Here is an 8,472-nt window from a genome sequence, read left to right as displayed (position 1 = left end):
GTTCACTATTTTGTCAGCCAAATCAACCTGCAGAGTGGCAGCCTGTGCAATACGAGGCTGTTAAAGGGTTAAGCAAAGCCGTGCGGGAAGGGGGGATTCATAGTACTTTTGCTGTGTCCCTTCTTGAAGTGATGGCAGAGCCTTATACACTCACACCACGTGATTATTGGAAGTCATCGCTTTGTGTGGTACGCACTCCGACGCAGTGCATGATGTGGTTATCTGATTTTTGCAAGCTATGTGTAGTGGCCTCGATTGAAAAGCTTAATCGGGGAATTGCTGTGAACTGTGAGCCGCTGGCTGGAGAAAATAATTGTGCCGTCCAATCCTGTGACTCAGGCAAGGCATCCCAGGGACAGCTATTTGCAGATGGAGGAGATGGCTACGAAGGCAGTCCGGGTAGGGGCATACGGGAGTCTGGGCGAGCCTCTAGTGCATCCTTCGCCACAGTCTTGCAGGGTCCTAGAGAGTCATAGACTAACTTTATTGATCGGCTTCAGAATAGTTTGCAACAAGTCGAGCAGGAGGAAGCTCAAGGGTTGCTTTTAAAACAACTAGCTGTGATAATGCCAATGAAAATTGCAAGTGGGCATCGCAGCCCTTGCACAGTCGCAACCCCAACACGTGTCAAATGGTTATAACCCAGAACTCACAGCAGACTGTAACTCTCAGGTTGAGTTCTGGAATGCAGCGTGACACGTTTTTGCTTCTCTAATCTCTTCTGTAAGAACAGCGCACGCTCTTCACGTGCTTCGTAAATAAGGCTGCTAGCCTGCTAAAGAAAGTAATACTACAATACTATTTCTTTTTTTTTTCCCCTGGCTTATTATTATTTACAGGTGTCGATTCTGTCCGTCGTATGTTGCTACAGAACCGAGTTGCTATTGATTTTTATTATTAGCGCAGGGACAAGGGTGTGAAGGCTTTGATAGGATGTGTTACGTCAGTCTGAGTGACCACTCTGAATCAATCCACAAAAGCATACAAAACTTAAACCAAAGACCTGCAGCAGAGCCAGGGGTGGGAGGCCTTTGGTCTCTTCTCACGGCTGGGAAACTTTGGGCCGTGGATCCAAAGTAGTCCAGGATTTATTATAATCGCCTTAACCCCCGTATTGATGTTTGCCTTCTGTCTCCCACGCCTTTTTGTCCTGTATTCAGCGTTTAGCTGAGTGTGACATAAATCAGGTCACGGGCACCCAGCTACACACCACCTTTGCCTTGTCGCAATTCACAAGCAAAAAAGAGGAGGATAGAGAATGTCTGAAGAGATATACAGGAGAGGAAAATGGGGAATGGCTGACCTAACAAGAGATGAGAGAACAGCTAGGTATTGTGAAGGAGAGGAGGAAAGACGAACACGGTTATCTAGTGACAAATAGGTGTCTGCATGCGTGTAGCAGTACATAGCTATGTAACTGCGTGAATGAGCTCTGCCCTGAGCCTGGTGGTACGTGCAGCTGCGGTTTGTGTCCGGGCTCAGAGATGTCAATACGGGCTTCTCTGTTACGGTCAAGTGTCTCTGGTTGCATTAAAAAACAAAACCAAACCAAACCAAACCAAACCAAAAAAACACAGTGACTTTAATAAGACTGCAACCTAATCGAATTCCAAAAAACGTGAGATAAGATGAACTTCTGAATTTTGTTCATAAGCCGTAATGGAGTGCTACCTATATATGAATGCTAGAACATAACTCTGTTTCAGTGTGACCAGAATTTTATTGACAGAATACCTTTTGAGTTATTTCTTTTTTTCATAACCTCTAAACTGGGAACAGCTCAAGGTGAAAAGAGACTGTTCAAATCCTCAGCTGTTGCCTCAGAAGGAATAACGTGTTCTTTGTGTACAGGTGAATTTAACACAGCTGACAATTTGTTTTGAGTTAGAAGTATCTGTCACACCTTCATCCCCACCACCACAACCTTTAAGGTCGGTGGGAAAAGCATTCTGTACTCCGTTGCAGCGGGGAAACTTCAGTTGAGCTGCAGTAGTTTGCGTACTTAACTGCAGCTCCTTTGGTGAAAATGAAGTTGTCGTAGAAGTTAGACTTTAACTTGAGTAACATACCCTTTGATACCTTGTAAGCGAGAAAGATTGTGTCCTGACAGCATGCTCTTTCCCACACTTGTGCCTAGAGTTGTACTTGAAATCAGGTTGCGTGTTAAGTTTAAACCTCATCACACAGATATCTCAAAGTCCACAAAGACACATCACTGCTTAGGGGATTCTTGCAGTATAGCAGGTGCAAAACCCGTTCCAAAGTAACGATCTAGTGAAGCGTTTTCTTTCAGGAACACCATTTTCTCACTTCTCATAGGTTATACACCATACAACGTAATATCTCTCCATAAAGTGTCTTGTGACTAAACTGCATTCTGCAAATTTGTATTAGAAATAGATGCTTGCATTTTCACCTGGTGAAGTTCCCTAAGCTAAAGGATTGTGACCTAGGCATTGCTACGAAGCTCAAAGATCGCGACAACGGCGATGGAGAAGAGTCATTTAACATGTAGTTGATCTATGGTTCATACAGGACTATATCACACTACGAAACCGGTATGAATTCAGAGCTGTGGATGTACTGCATGTTCAAGTAATAGTTTATCTACAATATTTTTTTTTAAAAAAAAGGTGCCTAAGCTATAAATACCGTACACTATTCTCTTTCCCTATTTTTTTAAGCATTTTTTTATTTCCCTGTTTGTGTATAGTTTTATCTATCTATCTCTATATAAACAACCAACACAAAGCAAGCAGAACATTTTGAGAAACTTTTATAGTTAACTTCTGCATTTAATTCCAGTAACAATCTAGAGGTGTCCATTCAGCTGTTTGTTTAGTTCCAAGTCTTCACTGTATGCTTTCAGGTTCTTTGAAAAGCAGCAATAACAGTTGAGCAGTTATTTAAAGTGAAACTTTGCCCTACACAATTTCCACTTCCATGCTTTAGAATGGAGGCACAGCGGAACACTCGCCCAAGGGCAAGATTTCAAGAGCTTTTAAGTAGGTTTTATCTTTTCACGTTAGGATAGAAAATGTTCCTTAACGGCTTATATATAGAATTTACAAGTTAAACACAATTTCTCATGCTCATTTATTTGATTAGAAGTTCCTGAAAAATATTTTCATAAAACTCCCATAGCTTATTGCACGTTCTTATAAATAATCATAAACCTGTATGTTGACCTCTGGATGAAATGCACCGATAACAAGTTTAACATTTTGTGAACCCGACTGAAATGTACAAACGTACACATAAAATAAGGCCAAAATTGGTAATTAAGCAGTGAGAAAGAAAACAAAAGAAAAAGGGATGACAACTGTAGGACAAGGCCTCAATGACAAGAGTCCAAGTACTGATAGCCTGATGAATAGAGACTTGTTAGAACTTGCAGGGCACAAGCCCTGGGAACAAAGGAACAAGCTAACTGCAGACCCCTGAGCCCTTACAGTTGAGGAGGCAACCAGACGGACAGAGAAACAAGTAGCCAGATAAGGGAACGGATGGCGCCGATATGTAACTTTGTTAATCAAGAAAGCCGCGTAGAAAGAAACTCCTTAACTTTGGAATAGAAACTGTTGCTATGTCAAGGTAAACTAATAAGTTCCTATTGTTCTAACGGTGTGCCTTAAGTATCACCCAATCAGTGTTTTTTACGCTTAAGATTTAACCAATCAGTGTGTAATATGTAGAAGGTAGAAACGTATATAATTGTAAGAAAATCACTAATAAAGGGACAACTTGCTTGCATCAAGCTGCGTCCCGTCTCTTCATTCGCCGCAGACAACTCCATAACATGGTAAAGCAACCTTTTACAAAATAAAAACCAACAAAGAAACAAAACCAAAAACCACAAACAGGGGTGAATTGTAGAGAACAGAGACAGTGGGTTGTTTTGACATTGATAATGTGCAGCTGAGAACCTGCAGCAAAGAGTCACACAACTTTGAGGGAGCACGAGAAGACACCAGGATGAGACAGAAAGAAAGGAGGGATGTGATCTCACCTGTAGAAGGCAAGTGAACAGCAGAGAGTGGCCTGTCGCAGCACTCTCCAAAGGAGCCAGCTGCAGCCAGGTCTTTTACCATCACACTCTCCATGGCAGTCCCTCTGCTGCCTTCTAGTCTCGCCTCATCCAGGGCACGCTCACCCTCTCTGCTTCTTCCTCGGCTGCCCAACCGCTTCACAGAACCAGCCACAGCTGCACCTTGTCTACACCAGCCAACCCACCGCCCCTGAAGCCAGCCCACAGCTGTACATTGTCAGTGCTGATTAACCCAGCTTCGTTCCTCTGCAGTAGCCTACAGTGCACAGCGCTAAGGAATGTGTTGTACGAACCTTCCGGGCTGTTCCGCGTCGATTCACAGTCAGTTGCAAAAATTGAAGGACACGTCACAGGGCTTACGGCAGGAACTTTTGGGAGATCGGTTGCGGAATCTTTTCAAGTCTCGGGGAACCACCAGATGGTTGCAGGAGTTTACAACACGCGGAGGAATATTGTTATTGGTAATTGTAGTCATGTTGACCATTATTCCCTGTATGCTGAACTGTATAATGATTCAAAAGTAGTTTAACCTCTAATGTTGTTTCTGTTCAAAATAAAGACGGGGGAATTGCAGAGAGCTTTATGGCCAGTGCTGGAGGCCACGATGCCTGTGAAGGGCCTTGAAGGCTAAAGAAGAGAGAAAGTACGATAAGGTTGGCTGAACGCCTGGAAGGAAGGCGGGGTATGAAGCAAGGCCAGAGCGGATGCGCGATGCCACATCTCGGCGGCTGGCTGAGAACATGAAACCCACAGAGATAAGAAAGAAGAGAGAAAAAAAAACGCAAGAAGTTCAGTGCATTTGCAGCTTAGTAATTAACCAATTATACGTGGCCAAGAAGTGCGTGAACAGTATTGATTAACCAAAGATATTTTAGTATGGGTCGCGTGAACAGCAAACGAGGATATTATAAGCGTGGGTTCTGGACTAATAAAAGGTCTTCTGGTTGAACTCGGGAGTCTCCTCAGGCCGTGTGCTCCTCCTCCTCGTCTGCCATTGCATGGACCTGCAAGGCCACACCATAAAAGTTAAAACAACGTTCATGGTGCATTCACTCCTGCCTGTGTTTGTCTAGAGCAGCTGTGACGCTGCCCCTGGTGTTACCTGCTCAGAGAACTGCTGCACCTACTGCTGCCACATTCTCTGCACCTCCTTCAGTTTCTTTACATAGTGATCTCTTTCTGCCTGGAGCTGGTGAACTGACCCTGAGAGCTGTTCAAAACAAAATAAAACACAAAGAAAATCACATTGGCTAAAGAAATTTGGCAGTGACCGCTTCAGGGATAAAGCCTGAAGAAACCAGTGTTAACGCAAAGCTCAGGCTGCATTCTTCTGCCACACAAGTTTCTTTACAGACATGAAGATCGATGTCATTCCGTACAAGCCCTGAGCAACCCGGGTTCCCAGGCCTGCCTTCTCCTCCAGTGCCACCTGCAACTGCTGCTTTGCATCCAGACTCCCTGCCTGATTTGACAACTGCCAAGAAAAATCAAAAAGTCATGGCAAAATGTTAACACGCCACTTCTGCATAGCCTTTCCCCTGATAGCAACCTGCCACATGATCCATGTTGCAACCTTAAAGTGCTCCAACTCACGGTGATGTTCAATGGGGAAAAAAAAAAAAGAAAAAAAAAAAGAGGAGGGGGGAAGGAGATTAAAATCAAAAAGCTTAGATTTTAGCCCTGTAAAACAGGCTGAGCTAGACAGCTCCTCCCTACCAATTTTGTATTTACGACTTGTTTGATTAAAACCTATTTTCTTAATCTAAAAATCTGGCTCAGAAACTTTGTGCATTTCCAGAGTCTGTATTACACAGCCAGACCAGATGGTATAAAAGCTTGTGATTTTAAAAGTTGTCAAACACGTCAGGAATTTAAAGCCAATGTCTGGAGCATGTCAGTTGGCACACAGTACTTTTCCCAGAAGAGGAGCAGCTGCCTTTATTTCAAGGGTAACTTAAGCCACTGACTGGGGAGGAAAAAAAAACCAAACCCCAAAATAAACAAAAGAGCAGTTTCTTCCCTCACAGGCTCAGGTTCACACCGGCTTGCTCTCTGAACTGCTAACAGCTGGCTTCCTGAATTCCCTTCCTAACTGGCTGCTTCTCTTAACTTTCCCCAGCTGACCTTCGAGTTACCATTGTCCAATTCACCTTCTGCAAGGGTGGGTACAAACACCAGCCCTATTCAACTGGCTTCTCAGTGAGACCACGAGACAGCTGCGTAACCAAAATGCCAAACAGATACAAAGCAGGAAAAGTCTTCGTATTGTCACGCGCTGTATGTTCAGTCACCCTCTCATATTGTAGAACATTCTTTTCGCAGACCAGCGTCACAACAGCTTTCAGTCTACTGCTCCAGCTCCTTCAAACAGACCTTCTGTTCCTCAGAGGCCTCGCTGAAGGCCTTTGACCAAGAGGATGCCTTGATGAGGTTTTGTGCCTTCCTTTCCGAACAAGGGTTAAGCCTTGCCCCCACTCTCAGAAGCAAAGTCTTACAACGGTCAGTGTGATCTACCCTCACAGCCTGGAAGCAGTATGGGCACCTGTTGGATCCTCCGTTCAGCCATGTCCAGTTCCTCATGCAAATCCTTTATATACAACTGCAAGGCTGAGTCCTCGGAAACCAGGCAGCGAATCTTCTGTGACAGCTCTAAATTCTGCAGCTTCATTTCCTCACTGCTTTTGCTGAAACAAACCAAGATTAAAGCAGCATCACTGTATGTACTATGGGTCTGGGCAAGTACATGTCATAAATTTGCAGTCCAGCTAGTCGTAACAGTTAGAATCACAGAAACATCACATCCAGTCACTTTTTTTAAGCTGAATATCCAACCTCCCAAGTCACCACCTGTGGTGCATGCCCCTTGTGATGTTTTGTGGCTCTCCCGGGAAGAGCAGTGTTACTCTGCAGTAACAAGCAGCAAATGGACTTACCTTTGTTTGCACAGCTCCTGTTTCAGGTCTTCTAGCTCCTTCATTAACTCTTCGTTATGCTGGAGAAAAAAGAAATGACTGATTCAGCTGCAGACTTCAGCAAAATATTTCACCTTTAGCCGATCAGCTGAAGTGGAAACATCAGAACTTTGGCAAAATCCTTCAGGACAGGTTTGCTTACAACCTCCTGAATTTGCCAGGAATAAATCTGCTCAGCCTTTTCAAACGCGATGCTACTAACTGGACGTGAGGTCCTTTCTGCAGACTTCTGGATGAATATCGATACTGAAGTGTCTGCCTGATGGAGACCCTCCTGAGACAAGGTCTCGGTGGCGCTCCTGTTGCGTGGAGCTGGCAAGACTAATGAAGTAAGGTGCCGGATCTGAAGACAGCAACTGGACCATATGATTAGTGGTCACAGAAACCTGAATGAACTTTGCCTTGACCGTGGAGAACACAGGGCTTTACAAGGTTAATTAACAATTCAGAATGTTAATTTCTGCCCCTTCTCCGAGCAGGGACTACAGACTTTGCATTAGTGTACTGACAAGCAAATAGCCAAAGGCAGAGCTGCTGGTGAAGCGTAAGCAGAGGTGACTCTTACCGTCTCTGCCTGTTTCTGCTGCAGAGAGATGGAGGCCAAAGTACGTTCCAGCTCCACTACCCTCTGGCGAGATGAATGTAAATGAGCAGCAAAGCTCTTGGCTTCTCCTGAAAAAGTCAGGACAGAGTAGAGTTGAGGCTGGACCACAAAGAGCTTTTTGGAACTGGCTAAACAGCACTTTCTACTTTGTCTACAAGCTCTTAAGGCAGCACAGAGCTTTGCAAGTCAGTAGACCTGGTTCCGCCCCTGGCTCTACAGGTGGCTCACTAGCAGCTCTGGGCAGTGAAGCTCTCTGTAACTACCATCCTCACTTTGAGGGAGACGACGAAACTTCCTCTGCAGAGTAGGCAATATGTTGGTTGGGATCTTTCTTTCTAATAGGAGAAGTCGCTCAAACTTGGTTCAGAATGAAGGGCTCGGGTAAAACCTACCTTTACGCGATAGCTGTGTGGGAGGGAGGGTGGCGAAAAGGGAACTAAGTTTTAAAAGGATCAGAAGAAAGTCAGAAAGGAACAGCCTGGGGTACTCGCCGGGGCTGAACAGGGCTGACAAGGCTTTAGCGATGCACAAAAGAACCTCAACCGCCATGGGATCAACATGCTCCCACTTGGGGGCAGCTCTGGCGACAGAGGCAGCGATGGTGCCAAGTATTGCCCACCCAGGAGTCGGCCACTGCTGTGAGCTGGCTGCCAGCAACTGTCATGCCTCTGGCTTGAAATTCACACTTTGACCAACAGCTTGAGCTGGAGCGCTCACAGTCAGTTACCTGATTTCTTCCGTGCAGCCTCCTGAGTATGTGCAAGGGCCGCCTGCAACTCAGACTCCTCAGAAGATAGAATTCCAATAGTCTTGTTACGAACCTTCGGGAAAGGAAAATCGGCTCAGCA

This window comes from Falco peregrinus, chromosome 1, assembly GCF_023634155.1.
Source record: "Falco peregrinus isolate bFalPer1 chromosome 1, bFalPer1.pri, whole genome shotgun sequence".
Lineage (NCBI taxonomy): Eukaryota > Metazoa > Chordata > Aves > Falconiformes > Falconidae > Falco > Falco peregrinus.
This window is presented reverse-complemented; position numbering follows the sequence as displayed.